Source organism: Mytilus edulis, chromosome 12 (genome assembly GCF_963676685.1).
Source record: "Mytilus edulis chromosome 12, xbMytEdul2.2, whole genome shotgun sequence".
Lineage (NCBI taxonomy): Eukaryota > Metazoa > Mollusca > Bivalvia > Mytilida > Mytilidae > Mytilus > Mytilus edulis.
The window spans coordinates 44144884-44171674 of NC_092355.1; the positions used below are offsets into that span (position 1 = coordinate 44144884).

At 31.1% G+C, this 26791-nt stretch overlaps 1 protein-coding gene across 6 annotated transcripts in view; it reads left to right on the plus strand.

The window, feature by feature from the left end:
• The first annotated feature begins 2500 nt into the window (after positions 1-2500).
• LOC139498547 (uncharacterized) overlaps positions 2501-26791 on the plus strand; it is a 54841-nt gene continuing 30550 nt past the window's right edge. Inside the window, exons 1-2 of one of the 6 annotated variants that reach the window (XM_071286984.1) lie at positions 2501-2643; positions 11688-11744. The gene's annotated coding sequence lies outside the window, so the exon portion shown is untranslated. Of the gene's footprint in view, positions 2644-11680; positions 11745-24907; positions 25059-26419; positions 26586-26634; positions 26773-26791 lie in introns of those variants that run through there. The other 5 variants (XM_071286982.1, XM_071286976.1, XM_071286978.1 and 2 more) reach the window with 5 other exon arrangements.

The window sequence follows — 26791 nt, forward strand, 5'->3', positions numbered from 1 at the left end:
CGATTTAAAATTTGTAAAAAATAGATAATTTGATGGGTATCACGTTGGTTTAAATATACAGGTTATTGTTATCATAAACATTTACATCAAGTTAAGAATTGGAGGGAAAACAATGTCAAGATTTTCCCATGAAATAAGTGATGCATATAGTCCGCCAACATCTGCACTATAAGTGATTTTTTCACATCATTTGTTTAAAATAATTGAAGCCCGCTGTCTTTATGCAATATTTTTAAGATTGGTTTTCATAATGCCCATTATATGCATACCTTTGGTTGTAGTACAGTTATCAGGGAAGGTCAGTCTTTTAAGTGTGAGTTGGTTAAATTGTTTTTCTAGAACTTTGGTATTTCATTTATATATCATTGGTGTATATATGAATTACATTGTTTCATTGAACTTTTTTTGTTTCATTCACTTTTGTTTTTGTGATCAAATCTGTATGTATTATAATTTTTTTTAATTTCATAAACAAACAGTTGTGCAGTTATTGATATTGAACAAGACAGCAGAACTCAACATGAAATATTTGTTATGTAAAATTGCACAATGCAGTTGGATAATTTGTATGTTACTTGATATTTCTAATTATTTATAAATGTTACCGTTCCTCAAATTGCTATTTATTTTAAATTTTAAATTCAAAAGTTTTATCATTATTGTCTATATCTTCCATTATCATGCATTATAACAATTGAATTTCTATTTTAAACAATATTTGCACATTTAAAATCTCATCTGTTTATTTTAAATCAAAATTTCGATCAAAACTTATGATTTATATTCCATATAGACATATGATATTCCTATAATTGTATGTTTATTAATGGTTATATTTTATTATATTACAAGATCATATCATTGTATTGATGTTTGTTGTTGTAGAATGCATTTCAATCAATACTTATCTAAAAAAAATATCCTTGATGAGTGTGTCAGTATCCCTTTGGTATATTTTGCCTCTGCTTTACTTAATTCATTTTTTTGTGAAATTCTCTCAGTACTTAGAAAGTATATGAAAAGAATTTAATCAATACAAGGACGGTTTATTTCATGCATAGATTCTGACCACACAATTTTTTCATCTGACATTTTTTTTCATATTTGCCTAATTTGGAAACAAAAAGTGTAAAGTCCAAATCTACTGTACACCAAACAAATTATTTTTCATCATACACTTCCTACTTTCCCCAAATATCTTTTTCATCAGTAAACATAATAATAAGAACAATTGTCAATCTTGTATTAAAAAAATATTAATTTAATTGTATCACGTTTAAGACCTTTAGTTTTGTCATCTGCATGTTAACAAAAATAGTATATAAACAGTTAGGCTTTGATCAGCCATGAAAATTAACTCACATTAACGAAATTTGAAAACATCTTTTTCTTATGAGTAAATTTGACCTTTTTTAAGAAATTTATCAAAAGCTTTGCTTTATGTTCCTTGAGAGACTTTTAAAAACACAGACGGGAAGTCTTTATGATTCAAATATCTCCAGAAGCATTAAGAAAAGTGGAAAGATTTTCACTTCAATTCTGGCAGACAGATTTAATGTTCTAAGCTGCATTATGTTCCTATATAAGCATAAGGATTAGCTGATGGTGTTATTTTATTTGGGTTATAAAAATCAGAGCCATGTTATTTTTGTCAGTTTCCAAGTATGACTTTGTCAGTTTCCAAGTATGACTTTGTCAGTTTCCAAGTATGACTTTGTCAGTTTCCAAGTATGACTTTGTCAGTTTCCAAGTATGACTATGCTGTAAACCAACTTATTTTCGCGGATACTTTATTTCGCGTTTAGCCCTTTCCAGTCCATTTCGCGGCAATTTAATTTCGCGGTTTTCTAATAAACTTGATGTTGTTAAATACGGTAAGATCCAAGTTTTATATATTCGTGACGATTTAACTTCCCGATATTTTTCTACTCGCGAAAGTCACGAAAATAAATCGCTCGCAGAAATTAGTTGGTTTACAGTGTGCAGATTTATCAGCTGAAAGGTCCACCCACAAAACTATTTATATTAATTTGTAAGTAATTTGAAATTATTATCACAAATTTGCGCAGAAATGAATATAAATCTTGTTGCCAAGGGAGATAATCCAGTAAAAGAGAGGTTCATGTTTACATTTTCATGGTAATTGATATTTTTCTACTCACAAAAGTTGTCTACCAGTGTATATTATACATTGCTTGCAAGATTGTTTTCCATTTTTTCTGCATATAAACCATATACAGTAATAAGAATTTATTAATAATGATTTACTAATCTTGCTAATAATAAATACCTTGCAAAAAATTCACTAATTCAGATAATTTATTATGGAAGACTGTTGACACCTCAAGATGTCTTTTGGATTAATTTTGTTGATTTCCTGTTACCTCAAATACTAAAAATCTTAATCCCAGAAACAATTAAAAAATAATACGACATCTACTTATGATCTTAAACTATTTCGGTTTCTGTATCATTGACATATAACCCTTAAATCTCCTTTAAACTTATTTGTATCTATTGTGTATATCTGTATATATTTCCTGCATAAAGAATAACAGAATCTAATATCAACTTTGCCAAAGTGAGTTGGAATGTTAATGCAAGACAATGGTGCTGACTATATTGGATGAACATTATACAAAGGTCAATTTGCTTGGTTTTAATTTTCTAAATATCTTTTAAATTAATATTGTTATGACAATCAAGAACATGTAACTGTAAATTCAGAAATCATTGGAATTTTTTTATTATTGCAAAATATGCCACAGGGTTATAATCACAATAATTTAAAGTCACATTTTAATTTTTATGCCCCACCTACGATAGTAGAGGGGCATTATGTTTTCTGGTCTGTGCGTCCGTCCGTCCGTCCGTCTGTTCGTTCGTCCGTCCGTCTGTCCGTCCGTCTGTCCCGCTTCAGGTTAAAGTTTTTGGTCAAGGTAGTTTTTGATGAAGTTTAAGTCCAATCGACTTCAAACTTAGTACACATGTCCCCTATGATATGATCTTTCTAATTTTAATGCCAAATTAGAGTTTTTACCCCAATTTCACGGTCCACTGAACATGGAAAATGATAGTGCGAGTGGGGCATTCGTGTACTGAGGACACATTCTTGTTTTATATGAATTAAACAGAAATTTTCTCAATATCACAAATATTAAAATCCCATTTTAGCCCAAAATGACAAAATCATAATAATAAATGCATGCAATAATTTTTAAATTTACAGTACTTTTATATTTGCACTAATATTGCACCTTAATAAGACCCTTATATTGCTTCTACTCATTTACAGTTAGTTAGATACAAATAAAGCTCAAATTAAATGGCAGCCAGACAAAATATGTTTTAGAAAAAAGGGAGAGGGAGTAAAAGCTGGATTCTAACTACCATAGAATGAATAATTGAAATAAAAATCCCTATGAGGGAAATGCAGATAATTTACACAATGAATGATTTATCTTGTACTTTTTAAGATCAAAACATCCATGTATAAATATATTTTGCTATTCAGTGTGAAACATTTTAATCACGTTTGACTTTGTCCTCTGTAAACAAAAGTTTATGATGTAATGGAAGCACTGCATTTAAATGATGATAAAGCATATTCTGTGAATGTTTGGACTGATGAAGCAGATACTATTAATAATGTATAATTCATGTTGCAATGTTTGTGTTTTAATTTAACTTTGCACTTATATTCTCTTTTGATATTCAGTGTGAAATATTTTAATCACGATTGACTTTGTCCTCTGTAAACAAAAGTATGGAAGCAAATGTTGTAATGGAAGCAGTGCATTGAAATGATGATAAAGCATATTCTGTGAATGTTGGGACTGATGAAGCAGATACTATTAATAATGTATAATTCATGTTGCAATGTTTGTTTTCATTTAACTTTGTACTTATATTCTCTTTAAAGTTAAATAAAGGGGGTGCATTTTCAAGGTTTGGCCAATGGAAACCTCACAAAATAAATTATTTATGATGCAACATTGGCGTTTTCATTTGATTTTTATAAGACCGCAAAAATTGAAAATTTTTTGGTCGTATATTGGTATGACCTTAGTGGCGTCGTCATCGTCAGAAGACATTTGGTTTTCGCACTATAACTTTAGTATAAGTAAATAGAAATCTATGAAATATAAACACAAGGTTTATATCCATAAAAGGAAGGTTGGGATTGATTTTCAGAGTTTTGGTCCCAACAGTTTAGGAAATAGGGGCCAGAAAGGGCCGAAATAAGCATTTTTCTTGGTTTTCGCACAAATTAAACAGAAATCTATGAAATTTTAACATAAGGTTATAATAACCACAATCAGAAGGTTGGGATTCATTTGGAATTTTGGTCCCAACAGTTTAGGAATTAGGGGCCAGAAAAAGGTCCTAAATAAGCATTTTTCTTGGTTTTTGTACAATAACTTTAGGATAAGTTAATAGTATCTATGAAATTTTAACACAAGGTTTATGACCACAAAAGGAAGCTTGGGATTGATTTTGGGAGTTTTGGTCCCAACAGTTTAGGAATTAGGGACCAAAAGGGTCCAAAATTAAACTTTGTTTGATTCCATCAAAAAATGAATTATAGGGGTTCTTTGATATGCCAAATCTAACCGTGTATTTAGATTTTTAATTTTTGGTCCTGTTTTCAAATTGGTCTACATTAAGGTCCAAAGGGTCCAAAATTAAACTTAGTTTGATTTTAACAAAAATTGAATTCTTGGGGTTCTTTGATATGCTGAATCTAAACATGTACTTAGATTTTTTAGTATGGGCCCAGCTTTCAAGTTGGTCCAAATCGGGGTCCAAAATTAAACATTGTTTGATTTCAACAAAAATTGAATATATGGGGTTCTTCAATATGCTGAATCTAACCATGTATTTAGATTTTTAATATTTGGGTCTGGTTATCAAATTGGTCCACATTGAGGTCTAAAGGGTCTAAAATTGAACATTATTTGATTTCATCAAAAATTGAATTCTTGGGGTTCTATGATATGCTGAATCTAACCATGTATTTAGATTTTGGATATTGGACCATAATAGGTAAATGTCCAATTTAAAATTTTTAAGTTTTTAAGTTTAAGTTCTTAGACCACATTCATTCTGTGCCAGAAACCTATGTTGTGTCAATTATTTAATCACAATCCAAATTCAGAGCTGTATCAAGCTTAAATGTTGTGTCCATACTTGCCCCAACTGTTCAGGGTTCGACCTCTGTGGTCATATTAAGCTGCACCCAGTGGAGCATCTGGTTTACTTATATATTCTGTTTAAAGCTAAATAAAATGTGCATTTTTTGGGATTGATCAATCAAAGCTTCTCAGAATACATCATTCATCTTGCAACATTGGCGCTTTCATTTGACATTTTACCTATATTCTCTCTAATGCTGAATAATAGTAGTGCGTTTTGCAGGATTGACCAATCGTAACTTCTCAGAATACATTATTCATGTTGCAGTTCCAGTGTAAAATAAAGTAATTGCAGTCATTGAAAGCTAAAGATCTTTGTTTCTGATAATGGAAAAATTATATATAATATATGAATCACATGGGAATTCATTCCACATATAAACTTAGGATCAAAACTTCAACATCACATGAGAGTGTCAAAGAAATCATTTGATATATTTCCGTTTATTAAATACTTTATAAATGTATGCTTTGATGTTAGATATTATTAGGTAATTGAAAAGTGCTTCATAAAGTGCAGTTGTATATGTTGTTTTAATTGTATCCTGGTGCAAAATGATTCAAACCCTGTGAGTATGTGTCCAATATAATGTGAAAAAGATTGTATTTTATAATCTATATTACCTTTAGGCTGGAATCAGCTCTGAAAATGTTTATGTGCATATTAAATGTGTTAACATGAAAAAGATCATAAGTAACTTTTACATTTGTTTATTGTTCGATCACTACAATAACTTGTTGGTTGCTAAAATGGCCTTTTTCCACTGAAGCAGTATAAAATTGATAATTCTCAGCCAATTTGACGGTTTCTGGTACGCTTTGCACAAAATTTAGTTTTTCAAAATTACTTATTTTCCAATTCACAATTTGTGTGATTTTCACTGCTTTTTTGCTTAAGTATAGGTGCAATTTGGGTACTGTCACGGACGTTCTACACAATCTGACTTGTATTGATGCAATATGTTATTGACTTTGTTTTGTCAACATATGGGCTCCGTCGGATAGAAATCGACCTTATGCAAGTTGATATCAATACATGTATAACTGCTATCGTATTACAAAGTGAAATAAAATATTTATCACAACTCTGTAACTGTTTGAAAATTGAGTTTGTTATAAGACCCATATAAAAAATACCACAATTCATCTTTTATTTGTATATGAACATGATTCATTTTTTTACATAAATAAGGCCATTAGTTTTCTCGTTTGAATTGTTTTCCATTGTCTTTATATCGGGGCCTATTATAGCTGACTATGCGGTATGGGCTTTGTTCATTGTTGAAGGCCGTACAGTGACCTATAGTTGTTAATGTCTGTGTCATTTTGGTCTTTTGTGGATAGTTGTCTCATTGGCAATCATACCACATCTTCTTTTTTATATATGTTGAATGTTCCTAAAACAAATCAAAGTTGTATACATGTATAAGTAAATATGCACTTGCATAAGGTCGATTTCTATCAGACGCAGCTCATGTGTTGTTGCACTATAGTTCAAAAGAGTGAAATGACAGGATTTTTTTTTACATGTAGAATTTATCTATTTTTATTTTACTTGGAAATCATGACTAGTTCATTGCAACCGATTTAATAAATATATTTAGTTGCCTTAATAATTCTAATTTCTTAGAACAAAATTCACATTTTAATGCCTGCAAGTAAAAACCAACTGACATATGAGGAGATTTTGTTTTTAGCATAAACTTCGTGCAAATTGTTTTTAAGTAAATCACAAATACATTGTTATTGCTGAAAAAAATACCAATTTTGCATTGGAATGAACAAAAATAAGTAGGAGGAAGGAAGTGAAATATGTCTGAAGCATCTTTTAAATTAGATGGTGCAAATTAGTAAACTGTCTTCAAGTGGGCGACTTTTTTAATGCCTTTTTTCCAGTTTGACTTATTGAGTTATTTCATGCAATGCATTTTATTCGTCTAGACTGACTACAAACTGAAATCTATGATTTAATCAGACTTCGTCATTGCAACATATTTTTGTCAAATAACCAGATTTTTTTCTTCGGATGACAATCGTGCAAAGTTAAATAAGTGAAATGTACTTCGGAATGAAATTAAGCCTACAAATCGTCTGACATTTTGAGATGTCTGTGAAAATTTGGTAGCAATGTTATTTAACAAATTTGTTTTACTGATATTCTTTTTAAGGAGAAAAATACTTGGTAATTCAACATCTAATTTTGCCACTTGAATTTGCCTCAAAAGAGAGGAATTGACAATTTCTCATGATTTATTTTTTTGCCATTTTGACCAAGTGGTAGTTTGTTCTGGTTACCCAGTATTCCTTCACCAATAAAAAAATGGCTGCCATGGTAAAGCCAAGGTTCACCTTAGTGTGAACTGGGGTAAATAAGTGTGCTAAAATACCAATATCTACAGATATAAACATATAGTATATGTTGATGGCAATAGGGAAAATAAGACGTCCTTAAACTGTCTTCCAATTATTGCAAAAAAAAATAAGCTAAAAAAGTTATCAAAGGTACCAGGATTATAATTTAATACGCCAGACGCGCGTTTCGTCTACATAAGACTCATCAGTGACGCTCAGATCAAAAAAAATATAAAGCCAAACAAGTACGAAGTTGGAGAGCATTGAGGACCCAAAATTCCAAAAGTTGTGCCAAATACGGCTAAGTTAATTCATTCCTGGGATCCGCCTATACCACACAGCGCCGACCCCACGACCATCTCTATACCGAGCAAGAACGAAGAATTCCAAGAAGCCAACAAACAACTGATACCATCAATTACTGCCAAGAAACCACCAAACAAAAAGAAACTTATATGAAGAACAAACAGAGGACTACATTCCTACAACAGGACAGCCAATATATCAAGATTTATATATGTACCATCATTCTGTGCCATCAGAAAATCAAATGTAAAATTATTTTAGTGTGAAACCTTAAAAAGGATCTTTCAAAAGTAAATGGAGATGACACAAAACAGCCAAGATAGATTTCCAGTACTAACTTAAACCTGCAGGAAATTAAAGTTAAAAGAAGTAAGATACAAAGAACATAAATCCTTCCCACCACCATTTCCAGATCAACCAACATTGCCAAGACATTTTGCGACAGTAAACCACTTTACGGCATTCCCGACACGATTGGAAGTAGTACCTCTGACCAAAGGGAACCCAGTCGAAGTGGTAGGGGTGTGCCCTATAAGTGTTGTCCAAATTAGGAAGAAACTTTATAAAACTATACACTGACATTGTATTTACATTCATGTTACACAAATTTAATTTCTATTTAAAAACACATTTTATTTATACACTTACCATTATAATAGTTTACAACCATTTTAAAGTTAAAGACAATTCGAAAAAATTATAGATTAACTCTAAATTTAGTAACTTCATTTACATTGTACTATGTTTGATTCATTTTCTGTTCAAAATTACATAATGATATAGAGTATCCCATAGCAACGTCAACAATGGACAATTATGACGTCACATACATGATACCATTTTTTTGTACTTCAGGGGTCCTAATTTTGTATACTTTGTCCTGATGAAGCCGATCTAATCGGCGAAACATGTCGACAATAAAAGATGCAGTTTACTTAAGTGTTGTTGTCAATGTAGCGGTATTCCTGAGATAAGAAAATCCTTAGTTTTTGAAAAATTCAAAGTTTTGTTAACAGGAAATTTATAAAAATGACCATATAATTGATATTCATGTCAACAGCGAAGTGCTGACTACTGGGCTGGTGATACCCTCGGGGACGCTTAGTTGGTTGTTTTTTTGGATGGACAAATATCTGCACAACCTACATTGTAGATCATATTATAAGCCACAGACCAGCTTTCTTTTGGTCTTATTAGATCTATGCTCAAATGAAATAAAAATTCCACAAGAACAACACAACAACAAACTGCATAAAATCAAGCCCCAAACACAACATACACCATTATTTTTTTTCCAATCAAGCCCAATATAATTAGATCATGCAAGTCCTCATAGCTATCTTATTTTTTTTCTAAAGTAATTATTTAGGATTCAAAGTCTGTCTGTGCATTGATTGAAATCTAATAGCAAAGACAAATACTAAATGTGTTTCTCAAGGTCAAAAATATCAAATGTAACTTTGTCTGGTAAAGCCTTAATTGTTCAATCCTTAAACATTTGCTGCATGAAATAATCACTGGTCAAAACATTTACTAAATTTTATCACCGGTATAAGGAAATAATTCGTAAATATAACTCAACATGCAGACATCTTATACGTTCAGGTATTTCACATCCAAAATTTTATGGAAATATTCTTTATAAAGCACAAAAATGTCAGTATTCTCCTCAGAAACTAACAAAACCTTTAAATAGACTTATTAAAAGGGGATATAGTTACGATACTGTTGTCAGGTCATTAAAAATTGCATATTTTGGCTTTAACATTGATTCACTGATAGGGTCTTTGCATCGGAACTAAACACATTTATTTCTAAAAAAACAGTTGTTGGCATGACACGGGTTATGTTCTTCTCATATATTTTATGATAGTATGATACTAAACCCCCAACGGGAGGGATTGTACCTGATATTCATATGATGAAGACATAATCTTTCAATCAGTTTAATTGAGGTCTGGAGCTGGCATGTCAGTTAACTGCTATAGTAGTCTGTTGTTATTTATGTATTATTGTCATTTTATTTATTTTCTTTTGTTACATCTTTTGACATCAGACTCGGACTTCTCTTGAACTGAATTTTAATGTGCGTATTGTTATTCTTTTACTTTTCTACATTGGCTAGAGGTATAGGGGGAGGGTTGAGATCTCATAAACATGTTTAACACCGCCACAATTTTGTGCCTGTCCCAAGTCAGGAGCCTCTGGCCTTTGTTAGTCTTGTATGATTTTAAATTTTAGTTTCTTGTGTATAATTCGGAGTTTAGTATGACGTCCATTATCACTGTACTATTATGCATATTTTAGGGGCCAGCTGAAGGACACCTACGGGTGCGGGAATTCTCGCTACATTGAAGACCCATTGGTTGCCTTCGGCTGTTGTTTGCTCTATGGTCGGGTGGTTGTCGCTTTGACATATTCACCATTTCCTTTCTCAATTTTATAGCAAACTTAACCCTTTTTTAGTGAAATTACAAGAATCTCCATGCAGTCAGCCATTGATGCTTTCGACTCTTAATTGACCAAGTATCACCAATGTACCTGAAGGATGTGGTTCTTTCTGGGCACCATTGGCTGCATTCACTAATAAAACATGGCTGCCATGATAAAGCCAAGATTCACCTCAGGGTGAACTAGGGTACTTCAGAGTACCAAAATACCAATATCTACAGATATGAACACTAAGCTTACTGTTAGTATATGTCAGTTAATTTTTGCATGGCAATGGGGAAAATAAGACATAGTACTGCCTACCAATGATTGCAAAAAACTAAAGCTATGTTGGTGCTTTTTTGGATGGACAGACATCTGCACAACATCCATAATATTATAAGCCACAGCACAGCTTTCTTTGAGCCTTAAATTAAAAAAAATCACACGAACAACACAGCTATAAACTGCATAATACTGGCTGCCACAAGCATAACATACACCATTATTTTTTTTCCCGATCAAGCCCAATATAATTAGATCATGCAAGTCCTCATAGCTATCTTATTTTTTTTCTAAAGTAATTATTTAGGATTCAAAGTCTGTCTGTGCATTGATTGAAATCTAATAGCAAAGACAAATACTAAATGTGTTTCTCAAGGTCAAAAATATCAAATGTAACTTTGTCTGGTAAAGCCTTAATTGTTCAATCCTTAAACATTTGCTGCATGAAATAATCATAGAAAACTTAACCTTTTTTAGTGAAATTACATGAAGCTCCATGCAGTCAGCCATTGATTCTTACAGAAAAGAATATTAAAGAAAATATTAAAACCTGAACTTGCATGTCTGTTCATGATCAAGCTACATGTATGCATTCGTTGAAATTCAAATTCAAATTTTGTATATATTATTTATTTATTTTAATCAAACTTTGATTTTATAAAGTCTCTTGTAAAAAAAGTTGCTTGATATTTTTTTTTCAAATGCAAAAGAAACTGATCATAATACTAAATGTTCTGTGTGTAAAAAATTTGCTAAAAATAATGTTTTTTTGTTTTTGTTTTTTTTTTTAAGTTGAGCATTTATCTGATTAAATCTTGTTATCAGCTTTTTTCAGGATGACGAACTGAGTTTAATGACCTTTCAAAGGATTAAATTTAATGACCTAAAATCACTTGTCTTATTTTCTTAACTTTTATAAACATGAATGTTTATGTTGGATTATTTCTGGGCACTTTAAAAAAAAAAAATTTTAAATAATCATTTGATTCAACCAACATTTTCCCACTTTTTTAAATTATCAGTGTAATATGTTTTATGTGTATTTTTTCTGCCTTTTTATTTCAGATTTTTTAGCTTTTTTATTTCATTTATAAAACCTTAAATTTAATTCTATTTCAGATTCTAATTTCAATTGAATTAAAGAAGGTGTCTGTAAAATTGTATGAACAGATTTTTGTAAGTATTTTTTAGTGTGTAACAATTGACCCACAAACATTTGTCAATTTTATATGAATCTTTATCTTGATAAGAATAAACTGACCATAAGTTCTAAACTTTTATTTTCCAATCCCCTTTGACCATGATAAGACCATGATCATCTTGATAGCATGGTCCTCAAATACTACTGTATAAATCTACAACTTGGTTATTCTGAAATAATCTTGAATATGCTTTATAGTTTTTGCTATCCATTAATGCATATGCCTTTGTTAGCTTGTGCTTTTTAAAGGCGTTTTACTGGGTTTTTTTTCAAAATTGAACGTTTTAATTTTTCTAAATTATGTTATTTGTTGTACTTAGACAAAAGATTGCAACTTCCTCAGGCAAAATCAATCTTAAGACAATTTTGGCTTTCTGATTGTATTCTTTATTTGGTTTTAGCTGCTCTTTAATGTCCTATGTATTTGATTTTGAAACATTTTTAAAAGTTTCAAGCTCACATTTTGTCAAAATGGGACCTATTCTGCTTACCATACTATATATGAGTTTTGCTCTTTGTTGAAGGCCATATGTTGACCTGATAGTGTTAACATCTTTGTTCTCTAGTGTTTATGGATAGTTGTCTCATTGGCATTTCCACTGGCCCAAAAATATAGAAACTGTGCTACATGGAGGTATTTAGATCTGCAATCCCCCCCTACAAAAACAGTAATGTGACATGAAGGTAAAAAAACTTGCAAAACTGTCCATGAAAATCTTCAGTGTGACATGTATGTATGTGAATATGCAATTATTCAAAAAACTTGATATGATAAATATATGATAAATATTACATGTACAACCATTAAAAGTAGAATATCTATACAAAGAGACTGAATAAATAAAGACAAAAATATATGTTAAGTTTGATAAAATAATGGAGTGAGAAATTACATTAGTAAACCATTCAATTTCAGTGCGAATAGTTTAGCATATATTTCACCACGGCATTGAAATGCTTAAAGAATCGACCTTAGTATTTCAAACATAACAGATAAATACATTCATCATAATTTAATATGAAATATTATATGCATATTTTTTTTGTTGAATGACATATTAATATACAGACCAATCAATATTAAGACTGTATGAGGGAGAAATGTATGAGGAGAAAATGTAATTTCGTTTGTCATTACCATTGACACATGCAGATACATATTCTCACCTTTACAGGTAAGTTAAACCTGCAGGTATATCTCAGGTGTGAAGAAATAATCAAATTTCAACCACAGAGTTTTGTCCTACTATTATCATAAAAAAATTACATAAGAGGGGACGGACTGAATTTAATGGAAATAAGCTAAGGTGTGATGCAATATTTCCAATTACAATTGTTCAACCTATGGAAGCATTTCCCCTAGGAGCTATGTTTTGCACGGAGTTGTACACTCGGACAATACAGGAGAGAAAATTGGTATGTGGGCCCATTGAGAAAAGATGTGTCGAAATTAAATGTCCCTGTGTAATATACAATTGACACGAAAAAGTTTGGACAATAATTGTATAGCCATTGTATTGTATATATGTACACTTTGAATGACCAAAGGCTACTTATAAGTAAAAACCTACGTAAACATTCTAATCAGATTTAAAGTAAGTTAGAAGAGCAGATTTTTATCTGCATATTTGTTAATAAGATGGGATTGGGAAAGAAAAATTTAGGCCATGGTTAATATGAATTTTCATATCATACTTATCCAACAATTTGAGTTGGAATTTATTAATTATGACATAATATATTGAGTAATCTGTCTAAACTTTATAGAAGATTTTGACAAAAGAAAGATAACAATAAAACTGAAAAACAAGAATATTTTTTTGCCTTTTTAATTAACTGACATATATTGATATTTTTTCATATCTCTGTACAGCCTATGTTTATTTGAATTAAATTGTAAACTACAGTGGCAGTACATAACCATATAATGACTATTGTAGGTTGATTTGAATGTTTAATAAGAAATAAACCAATAGCACAGATTCAAAAGTCAGTAGCAGAACCTTTAACTCATTGTAAAATAATTTTTATAATGATGACTTTTGATAATATAAAATTATTAAGATTTTCATTTAAATAAGCAAGTTTGATTGGTCTGAGGTTTCTGTGGCAGAATTACAAAATTTGATAGAAAATTTTAAGAAAAATCATTGCAGCATGCCAATAACAGAATTGTTCCTTAATATTGTTTGCTTCACCTTTATAAAGGTAGGATTGGTCCAAGAGCCAATGGTCCAATTTTAATACTGTAGCGTAAAATGAGCCAAATATTGTTATTATCATTTGACACATCATATTTTTTAGCTTCTGTTAGCTTTGGACAAAGAATTTGATTTCACACTGATGTTTTTCTAACAAAAAAAATACAATAGGGTACCCTTTTCACACTCCATATATATTATGCAAAATTTGTGATCTTTATTTTGCATATGAATTCAGAAAGTGGTCTAAGATAGAAGATAGTACGTTTTACTGTATACTATTACTTTAACCTTCTATCATAAGACCTGCAACATCAACATTAAAGATTATGTAATCTATGTTTAGCTAGTTTATAAATTCCAAGAGACCCCCATATATTTCGAGGCCATATTTTCACAAATGGCAAGAACAAGAAATCTTATAAATTTTCTGAGTCACCTACAAAATTTATATATATATTATATGCCACACAGAAAAATTAATCTGTTAACTACATGAAAATTAGACTATCTGTACAGAACCATGTAGCAATTTAAAAATGGGGGGGGGGGGGGGGGGGGAGGGGGGGTCTAGGTTTATAACACAGAATATGAAATGGAAATTTTGGTACGTCTGAATTTAAGATGAGTTCAGTGACCTATTTACTCTTGCGTGTCAACGAGGATTAATGGTTCATTACAGATTACTTATAAAAAAATAAGATGTGCATCCTTATGACACAGAGAGTTGTTTACCTATATATTTTATTATGCCTAAAAGGGTGTTATATTCTATTTTTGAGTCATAATTTATGTTCCTTTTAGCTTTTAAAATATAACGTTCAAAGTACAAAAGCACTTAATGACTTGAAAGTGAGAAAAACATATAAGTAATACATGAAAATTATATAATTTGTGTTGTGGTTGCATGCCCATGGCCCATGGCCAGGGGTTCTGATTTGAAAATGATTTTCACTGTATGGAAAAAAAGCATAGACTATTTTTGTGAATGTATGACTGTTAACTATTCAATGGATTTCGATGAAATTTTTATAGAATATTGAGTTTCTAATGCTATTTTGCAGCATTAATTTAATGTTTTTGTTTCATTCCATCTGAAAATAATATTTTAGATTCATCATAATCAATTCCGCCAGTCAATGCAATTTACAATAAACATTGTAAATTAAACAGGCTTTGTAGCAAATGGCAAATGTTTATAGGGCATGCAATATATATGTTTACGAGCCTTGCCATTAGTAAAACTCTAGTAAATCTGACTTATGATTGGTCAAAGTTAAATTCACATCTTTTCCCAATACAAAAAATATGTTATATTAAATGTGTAATAAAAAACATTTAGAATCAAGTTAAATATAACACAGCTTTTCATTTTGTTCTTAAGATTTTATAGAAGATAAATAAATGTTCATTTCAAATTGCTTTTTTTTTCTTTCTCTGTAGTGGAGAGCATAAAATTATTCTTAATGTATTTTTGTCTCATGCATTGATTTTATCTTTTTTATTGTGTTGGTCATTTTTCATTGAAGTTCTACAGGATCAATAGTGTTTGCTAAATAATTCATTTTATTATGAATTGAAGAAAAAATGTTTCTCTTTTAAAATATCCATATAAACTACCAACGAGTTAAATTCAGTCAACAAGTGGAATTTACATTGGTAACAAAATCACCCACTATAATCATTGACGAAAACTTTAATGGAAAATTTTGTGTTACATTTCTCTGTAGTAGAACTTTGTTACAGCAGAATTGATATTTACTATTTATATTGCTCCAAGTTAAATATCTTCAGTTTATGTCTTTGTAGCTCGAAAGTGTTTTGTCTACAAAATTTGATTTAATATTCATTCTATATTGAATTTTTTTTCTCAAGAGCCAGATTGTCTGCAATGGTATAACTTTGTTCCCTGTTTTTCTATCGAATTTATAAATTGTATAATGCAGTCATAGTGTCACTGCTCTGCTTTTAATGTGTAATTGAAGTAGATCTGTTTTCAGACTGACTGGTAATAGAAAAGTGCTATTTTCCTGTTGTACTAAAATTCAGTAACTGAAGTAAGACCTAAAATGGTAAATGGAGATCTATTATTTCCTCATAATTATTTACCATACTTGTATGAGAAATCTGAAATTTTCTGAGTCACCTACAAAATTTATATATATATATATGCCACACAGAAAAATTAATCTGTTAACTACATTAAAATTAGACTATCTGTACAGAACCATGTAGGAATTTAAAAATGGGGGGGGGGGGGGGGGGGGTCTAGGTTTATAACACAGAATATTTTTTTATGAAATACTGCATGAAAGCAATACAGAAAATCTTATTCAATAACTTTGAAATCCTGTAATTTTTATGCCATTCAAAATGGTTTTGAAAACCTGGGAACTGTCCAGAATATGTTCCAAGTCTTGTGCAGTCCGAGCTTCTGATTTCAGAAAAAGAATGAAAAAAATCAAATCTATGTCCAGATGTCAAATATGTTTAATTGTTTTCTAGTTTTATATATATTATATGTATATATAACCATATCTGCATTTTTTTTCAAATTTCACTGTTTTGTTCTTTTGTTAGCTAGTACATGTATTTTTAAAGTAAACTAGAAAAAATAAGTAATCACCATAAAAAAAAATACTTCTACAACAATTAAGGAATAACAGTACTGTAGTTGAAGAGTTACCACCGTCAATTGTAGATTTGACGGTCGCAAATGCAGTTTTACTGGCAACGCGTAGCGGAGACAGTAAAACGGAGATTTGCGACCGTCAAATCAAAATTGACGGTGGCAACTCTTCAACTACAGTACTGTTATTCCGATTCTAATGCATTACAAAAAGAAAAAGTAAGATAAAACTTTAAAAAACGTCTAAATTTGACAAATAGAAAAAAATCCGGGAATTTTCATGAATGATTTTGGCACAAAGACGTCATTGCTAAACATGACGTCATACAAATGAAAACTTACAAACTGGAGGTTTTTACGTTACCTGTACGCTTCAAATTCGGATAAAAGTGCATTAAAACGCCAAAGTCAAGGTAGGTGTTGTTTTGGTTTCTATTATATAGTAGTAATCGAACATATGTTGATTCAACAATTCAAAATGGCGGGTCTCTCCTTAGTTACGCCTGGTCAACTGTGGATTTGACGGCAACTTTTAGCCAATGAAAAAAATTGTTACTATTCCAAATTGCATTAGAATAGTTTATTGACCTCTTAATGTCTTGGTGTTACTGGGTTGCTGTCTCATCGGTGACTAAACTTCTTGTCTTCTTTTAGTTATATTATATAACATATTGGAGCTATGAATTCAGTAAAATGTGAATGAAACCTTCAGGGTCTTAAGGATCCAGTTAAAGGGCCAGATAAAACCAGCCTCCAGGTGCAGGATCTTCCTGCTATGTTGAAGACCTGTTGGTTGCCTTTGGCTGGTTTCTGTCCTTTGTTCAGGTTGTTGTCTTTTTGACACATTCTTAAATTTTTATTATCTGCATAGAAGAGGGACAAGAAAGGAGAGTGCAAAAAGTTGACATTCATTATAAACAAGAAAAGAACAGCTTTTTCCAACAGCTTACATAATACATTTATTTATAACTCAAATAATTTTATATAGTTTAAATACAGTGAATTACATATGAGTTGATGCATTTTAAAAGGATAGCATAAATATTATGCAAATCTCCATTAAATTTTGCATCAAGACTAATACAATATGCCACTCTCACTTCCTTGGTGATAGTATAGAGATTAAAGTGAAATCATTTGTTTTGGCAATGGGTGAGGATCATTTTTTGTGGTTTTTTAGGAAAATAAGCATTTTCATGGATATTTGATTTCGTGGTTTTGTCAATTTGTGCATACATATAGCCTATAGAAAATTTGTAATTTGTGCAACATTTGAATTTGTGGTTCATGTTTACCCACGAAAATTGATATCCAACGAATAATGATGAATCCAAAGTAGAAGTTTTTTAACAAGTAATAATTTATAAGCAGAGAAAGCAATAAAGATATTTATATTTGCTTGTAAAAACATATTTATTTGATAATTTAATCTATATATAAATTGTATATTTTAATTTGATCACAGCTTTTATGCAAAATTTTCCATGTCATCTCAAATATATAAACAAACATATGCTGCACTGTAAAATTTATGAAAATTATGTTCACTGTGCAGAAAAATTGGACAATTGCTGAATAATGCTCCACAGAAAATTGGACAAAAGTAGTGGTAGCTGAGAACAGAATATATTTTTGAAATTCTCTAAGCCTTACAAATAACATCTTCACTTCTGAATTAATTTCAGTTTTTAAACAGAAACCATGGTATTAGATTGCCAGATAGTCCTTTTGCCTGTGTAATATTGTGGTTTTCCCCAAGTCAAGAATCTCTGGTCTTTCTTAAAGTGTTGTGTGTTTTTTTTTATTTTGTTCATATATTATATGTTTCAGAGTTTAGTGTTACTTTCATTTCGCTAAACATTTATAATTATTTAGGGGCCAGCTGAAGCTAGCTTGGAGGTGCATTATGTTCTTGCTGCGTTGAAGACCCATTGGCGAGCTTGGGCTGTTTTCTGCTCTTTAGTAAGGTTGTTGTCTCTTTGAAGATTCCTGTTTCCATTCTCTATTTTATTCTTTTTGAATTGATTAAATTTATGTTCCTTTAATATATAACTACTGATTGAGCTTCATTGTACTTAGCTGCTCCTTCTACAATCTTCTATGTGTGGCTTTTGACATAGACATTTTTCTTGATGCATATGACTGGGAGACTTCAACACTAAATCTTCTGTTTCTACTTGAAGCCCAATGTAGATTATTCTTGATGTATATGGAGACAAGAAGGCTAAACTTTATTACTAGAGGTAAATATATTACTAGGAATACTTTGATGTTGATTTCATGCACAGAAAAACATTTTTTTTTTCAATATATCTGCCCTTGACTATTTTTCTTATACAAGACATAATCCTTTTCCTCAAATTGAATCTGTATACACCTAATATCACCTTTTTAGTTCAATTTTCAATGACAGATTAAAAGATAGAAAAATAATCTGCATCCATGCCCATTTTACAAGTCAGGCTTTCAACTTTATGTAACTTCAACACTTTCTGGATAAGAGGATTAATTAATTAAATTTACCTTTTTTTCATTTTAAGAATTTACAGGTAAAATTAGTAAATCGCATGGAGTTGAAATGTCCTTGTTTATCATCCAAGGACGTACTCAGTTTAATATTGTTAATTATTCAAGATAGCTAGATGCTCATGATATGTATCACTGATTGACCTCTGGTTTTTAGTTCAGATGTACATAAATGCATTTAAAAATAAGAGTTTACAACATTGCATTAAAATTCCAAGGAAAAGGGTTATAAGTTCACTGTACAACATTAAACTCTGCTTTTGCATTTTAATGAAGCAAATGGGTGAAACATGTTTATGTTGTTTGAATAAAATTTCCATTTCAAATATGTGCATGCTTGCATAAACATAATCTCACAAAATACATTTCTAATGACATCAATGAATTACTACTTATGACGTGCTACAGCTTGTTTGCTGCAGTCGACAACGGAGTTGTTTTCCAATATCTGACCGATTTTTCAATAGCAACACATAAATGCATCTATTTACACACGGTGATCAATGTATACTCAAAGAAATCACTGTTCCGTTATATTTATCTAGGCTTGCTTGAAATTTGCAATTCGTTTGCACTCCATATCTGCTTATGGAATACATTAAATGAATCAGGATCGTAAAATTTATGGTTTGAGGCGCAGTTTACAGATATTAAATGTTTTTATAATAGTATATTTTTTAATGAAATGCAGTCTAAGTGTTATTTTCTGGAATTTAGAGGATGTTTTTAGATTAATGTAAAACATGATGTACTTTTAAAAATTAATGATTTAAAGCAGAAGATTTTCACTGTACTCGTTCAGTTAGGCAATAGTAAAGAGTAAAAAAAAATCAAACCCTCAAATAATTTAGGTCCCATGGGAATGTTGGGACTTAGGTCCCATGGGAATGTTGGGACTTAGGTCCCATGGAAATGTTGAGACTTGGTTTGTTCCATTCTGATTTGTTACTTTACCTTTCCACTCTTTCAGAAAGAGGCCATTTACTAAGGTCCAAGGACACAGTTATCGTCCTTTGGTTTTCATTGTCTACAAATATAGTCCCTAGTGTGAACTGTGTATAACTTGGATTTTTAATTTGATACACTTTTCCAATTTATTTCTTGATATTTAATGCATGAAATATTAAGAAGGGGGATGAAATTACATGTTAAAAACATTTGGGTTCTGAATCTTTATGTTAAGTAGTGATTTGGTCCAGTTCAAAAAGGTCAAATTTTATCACGTCTGAAGCTGTCAAACTGAATTTTACACCCCCTTAACACAGAACTGTCAATATTTTGAGTAAGAGCTGGTAGAAGTTTCTATAATTTTGATATTATTTGTCTAGCTGGTAGTACACTACACTGTAAAAATCTTTTTGAGAAAGAGCAGATGAGATTTTTTCAATTTGAATTTATTGTCTAAAAGAAATGCACTACGAAATAACTGTGTTGAAACTCGGGCCATTTATTAAACCAGAGTTGATCCTCATTATGATGTCTATCTCAGGTTGTCATACTTTTGGATTTTTAAATAGCAACACATAAATGCATCTATTTTCAGTAACCTCATTTGTATAATTAGTGTGTTTCTAAAAATTGCATTTGGACAGAAAGGTCCAAACATTTAAATCTTAAAGTTTAAATCCACCCTTGAATTTAAAGGTCTTGGATTTTTGACCTCCTTATAGTTTGAACTCCTGATGACACAGGTGCACTGACTTTGTTCCTGTTCCTGGAAGTGATAGTTCTGTTAGGAGAAACAAATCTACAAATTAACATGTGAAATTGATGACTGATGGTGTTGGACTGTTTCATAAGGATTACTGGAAAATGTACATGTACTTGTATTTTTGTTCCTGTGGTATGCATGATAATTTTTTCTCCAGCAGGCGAATAGGGTGATAAAGTCGTTTTCCCCTCCATCACTTCGCTTTGCCTTACCATCAAAAGGGAAATCTAGTCGCCCTGTTGTTTATGATACTCACTTTCAGTCGCTTTTATCATTGGACATTTTCAATTTTTACCAAGATGATGAAAGGTTAATTTTTCATCAATGATTTCATACATAAACGATTTATTATCTGAACTTCTGAAATGACTTATTTTCTGAACTTCTGAAATGACTTTTTTTCTGATCTTCTGAAATGACTTATTTTCTGAACTTCTGAAATGACTTTTTTCTGATCTTCTGAAGATTACTTATTTTCTGAACTTCTGAAGTGACAAAAAATAATCAATCCTCTTAATGCATAGGTGACTTATATAAATTTGAAAGCCTGTTGCAAAAATAGATCTGATCACACATGCAGATTATACTGGTATTTGTTAATCTTTTAATCTGTCAGTTGCAGCCTTGATCCAAAAATATTGACCTAAAAAGGTAATTCTAGGTAGAGATGGTTTGAGGACACAGTCTTGTATAAGTAATTGGGATTGCACATTATTTGTATGCGTGACACGTGAAAGTCAAATTATTGTGCTGTGAAAACGGAAAAATGAAGTCTAGCAGGACACTGGAAATTACAAAAAAATGAGAATTGCTTACGTATATAGTGTAAACGGGATATGGGAATCTAACAAAACAGTAAGCGAGATCCGGGATCAGAACCCCCTAATGAGTGAAAATATTGGAATTTATATAAACTTACAACTTGTATTTTATATTTTATAGTATGATGAGGAAGGGGGGGGGGGGGGGGCATTTTGGACTTTCTTTTGAATCCTTGCTTTATGACTGACTAACCTTTTTTTTTCAATGCTAATCATATCTAGTTACTTATCTTACTTTTTTCAAATGTTTGCTTCCTGTTTAAGTTAGTCCTTTCATGTAAGTCAAAGGTTTAAAGGGTAATTTTTATAGCTTTTTTAAGAGTCAGTATAATCAATATTGTATCAGTAGTGAAAAAAGCTGATAGTGGTGTCATGCTTGCACTCATTTAAGACCTTTTTCTAGTGAAAAAGCTGATAGTGCTGTCATGCTTGCACTCATTTAAGACCTTTTTCTAGTGAAAAAGCTGATAGTGCTGTCATGCTTGCACTCATTTAAGACCTTTTTCTAGTGAAAAGGCTGATAGTGCTGTCATGCTTGCACTCATTTAAGACCTTTTTCTAGTGAAAAAGCTGATAGTGCTGTCATGCTTGCACTCATTTAAGACCTTTTTCTAGTGAAAAGGCTGATAGTGCTGTCATGCTTGCACTCATTTAAGACCTTTTTCTAGTGAAAAGGCTGATAGTGCTGTCATGCTTGCACTCATTTAAGACCTTTTTCTAGTGAAAAGGCTGATAGTGCTGTCATGCTTGCACTCATTTAAGACCTTTTTCTAGTGAAAAGGCTGATAGTGCTGTCATGCTTGCACTCATTTAAGACCTTTGTTAGTGAAAAAAAGCCTTGATATAGCTGCTATAAGTTCACGTAGTAGACATTTGGTACTGAAAAAAAGTCTAAAGTGTTAATGTTTCACTTAATAGACCTTTGGTAGTAAAAAAACCTTTTCACTCCTTTGACCTTTAGTAGTGAAAATGCCTTAATTTCACTTAATATACCTTTCATAGTCAAAAAAAGACTTTTCACTAAATAGACCTTTGGTAGTGAAAAAGTCCTTTCACTAAATAGACCTTGGTAGTGGAAAAGCTGATAGTTCGATTATAGAATCTCTTTTATTTAAAAAAAAATTTTTTTTTTACATAATAAGGCCGTTAGTTTTCTCGTTTCACTTGTTTTACATTGTCTTATCGGGGCCTTTTGTAGCTGACTATGCGGTATGGGCTTTGCTCATTGTTGAAGGCGGTACGGTGACCTATAGTTGTTAATGTCTGTGTCATTTTGGTCTTTTGTGGATAGTTGTCTCATTGGCAATCATATCACATCTTCTTTTTTATATATATTCGTGGTAAAGCATATATAAGCACTTGGTCTTTTATAATTGGTGTATGGAATGATTGTAAGGTGCAAATGTCAAACTGGCAGGTTTCATCTGACCTTGACCTCATTTTTATGGTTCAGTGGTCGAAGTCAAGTTTTAGTGTTTTGGTAAAAAAAAAAATCACACACATTTAGTCAGTTCATGTGTTGTCATTGACACCTTTGGATTTGAAAAAGCTGATAATGCTGTTATAATTTCCCTTAACAGACCTTTGATAGTGGAAAAAGCCCTTTAATAGTGCTGAGTATTAGCTAAAATACTTAGTAGACATTTGGTAGTCGTGTTGTTACATAAATTGACCAAGTGACCTTGAGTTTAGGTTTCTGTTACATATAGCACATCCTCTGCAGTTCTATATTACCAGACACTTCACTAAGCTGTTATTTACACCTTTAAGATGTGCTTAATCCTCCCTGCAAATGGTATTTATAAAAGATTTGGTATCTATAGTATTACTGTAAATGATATTTTGTCTCCTGACAGCACACTGCCTTAAGAGTACATAAATGTTGGGGATAATATTTGTCTTACTGTAAATGGAATTTTCTGTAAGTAATTTGTAGTTTATTGGTTAAAAATAAACTTACATTTTTTTGCACATAAATTAAGCTGTTTAAGTTTTCTTGTTTGATTTTTTTTTCCATTTGTTCTTTTATAGTTGACAATGCAATAGGGCTTTGCTCATTGTTGAAGGCTGTACAGTGACCTTTAGATAAAAATTTATGTGTTGTTTGGTCTGACTCTCTTGTTTCATTGGCAATCACACCACATATTTACATTTTTTTTAAAGATCATATTGAATTGTTTGACGAGGAATTCCACAGAAAAGTCCAGTTAGATCTCTAGCATCATTCAAAATGCATCTGACCCTTCAAATTCTTTCTTGGTGTTAACCACATGCACATTAGATTTTATTGGAATATGTACAAGGAAGTTGCACCACATGGACAATGAGTTAAAGGAGATGTCACCAATACATATTAATTAGAATGCTTATTCTATTATTAGGTGTGGACAGGTTTCAGTTACTCTCTAGTTAAAGCTATTTTTACAGATGTCCTATATACAGGCATTGATTAGGTTCAACAGATGTACGTAACAACTTGTTGCTTATATCAACAGCAAATGCTTACCAGGGTTGCGTTCAATTACGTAGTGCTACGTAGATTTTGACTATTGAACGTGTAGCTATAGACTAGTTGTTACTAGATATTGATAGCAGCTACATAGCTGCTACGTAGCTGCTACGATATTGAACTCAACCCTGTACTTGTTTATGCAGGTTTATTAATATATGCATTCAAATAAAGTATGTTATCATGACTTCCTTACTCCAGAAACTTGAATCTGTGTTTTTGACTTTATCCAGAACAGCTTTTACTTAAACTACTCTTAAATGTTGCTCAGTCTAAGAATCTTATAAGGTTTTTTTTGGTTTAATTGTTAAATTTGGTTTAATTGTTAAATTTCCAAATAAGATCTTAGATAAAAAAAAAATATCATAATACTTAAACAAATTATAACGAGATTAAAAAGGTTTCATTATTCTTTGTTTTATTTTGCTGATTTTTAAAGCACAGGTAAATATGGAAAAATTTAGATTTTTCGATGAACGACCTTCATTATATATGTAAACTGTATATATGTATACAGGAGTCTGCTAAAATGGCTTCCAATTTAAGTCTATATCAGTGCAGTCAATAAAGTACTGCAATTAGATGCTGTACCTTAATATTTTTCTCACCAAAGCTGGTTTATAAATGAAATGACTTAATGCAACAATACACGATAAGAAAGGGGATCAATGCAGCGACTTGGATAAAATCTATAACCACTCAACAATAATATACGACATGTTTCTCTTGCAACAGAATGTTGAGTATTGATTTTCTTTAAGGATCTGTGCAATGCATGCACAGTAAGAACGACCTCGATATGTATATGTATATATACGGTGAAAAATAACAATCTTTTCGACTCCTATGGCTGCAGTGGTTAGACGTGGATGTAGAGGTCTAGTAAACATCGGTAAGTTGGGTCATTTTAAGTTGGATATTATTTTTTATTCGTTTGTATTGATCAATAATGCAATTTGTACTTAAAGCATGACGGTAGTTAGTTTTTCAATTGATGAAAATTGTTTTTTTCTTTTGAATAATATAGATAATTTGAGAGGCCATATAGGGAAAATTTAAAAAAAAATCTTTTTCTAGTAGAATTTTTTGTTAAACTATGATTTTTTTAAGTTGATATAGTATGCAATTTGCACTTATTTGGCATGGATAATTATTAGCTGAGATAATGTTTGAACCATAATTAATAAATGTCCTTGGTTGTTAAGGGCAATGACATGTGAATAAAGGATTCAGGGCTTATTAGCAGTGGGGGAGGAAATTCATAGGGAAATGATTCTGGTTTCAAAATCAAAACAGAAGGGAATAGGGTTGGGCAATGCTATGCACATTAATAAAAAAAAAAGGCTTTGAGTTGTGTAATTTAAACAGCAACTGATGAGAAATTTTTTTTGTCCTTTCAACACTGAAACCAAATATTGGAATGATTTTAATAGCTTTCGGTAGGTCAGAGTTCAACATCATTGTCTTTCTAAGGTTTGACAAAAGAGGGATGGGTCTATGATAGAATTATTTAAACAATTCAGAATTTTTAGCAAAAGAAATTTAATAATGTTTTGTTTCTCATGATCCACATTCTTGTCAATTTTTATAGAAAGCAAAAAATGTATTTGTATTGAAGGAAAATCCTGAACCCCATAATATCAAGGAAGTTTCATAAAAGTTTCATTCAACCATAGATGTATAGGTTTATGCATCTATGATTCAACACAACCCCCACTAAACCCATCCCCTTAAAAAAATGTTTGAACACCCTCTTTTCTTAAACATTTTTATACAATAAATAGTGATTTTTCTAAATTGTTTGTAATTTTGTATGTTTCATATTTTTTCAAAACAGCTACAAATTTAATTGATATGAGTAACCTTTCAATCAATGGAAATCAAATGTAAAAAGGTGTCAAAATCTTCTGATTTTTAAATGTGTTATACTCTTGAAAGCTTCAAAATTAAAAGCATATAAAAGATTTTTACGCCAATTTCTTGTTTTGAAAAGGGAGGTCAGATGTTAGCTGTATTACTAAGTATTTACATAAATTGCATATTGATTTTTAAAAACTTGTCATAAAATCTTGGCTTTCACAGGATTTTATCAGATTAAAATGAATTAAAGATCATTTTTTGAATCTAATACAGGTGACCCATTAAAATAAGAGTTCCAAAAGTCACATAATTGTTGGTGTAATTTGAAAGATAAAAATCAGTTTAAAACTTTCATGTAGTATAGTAATAGTAGTAGTACAAGTTTACTGCTCTGTTTAACCCTGAGTCACTCAAGCTTATAACATATCAGTTATATGTAAAGTGAGGTCAGACTTATCACACAATTGAAATGCACAATTTACATTGAAGTTTGACAAAACAGGTGCCCCTTTAATAATTGGCTGTTATGGAAATTGACAAGATGTGAAATGTACATCAGGTAAGTCAATCATGTTAGTTTCCTATAAAATGATGTCAATATCTGCACCTTGTGTACATAAAATTTGTATGCATGTATAATACAAATCAATAAATACTTCGGTTGGCAGGCTTGGCTTTTATAAGTAGTAAACATGTGTGCAATGGTGACAATTAATAATAGATTGAGAGGAAATGGAAATGTGTAAGTACTACTACCTATATTAT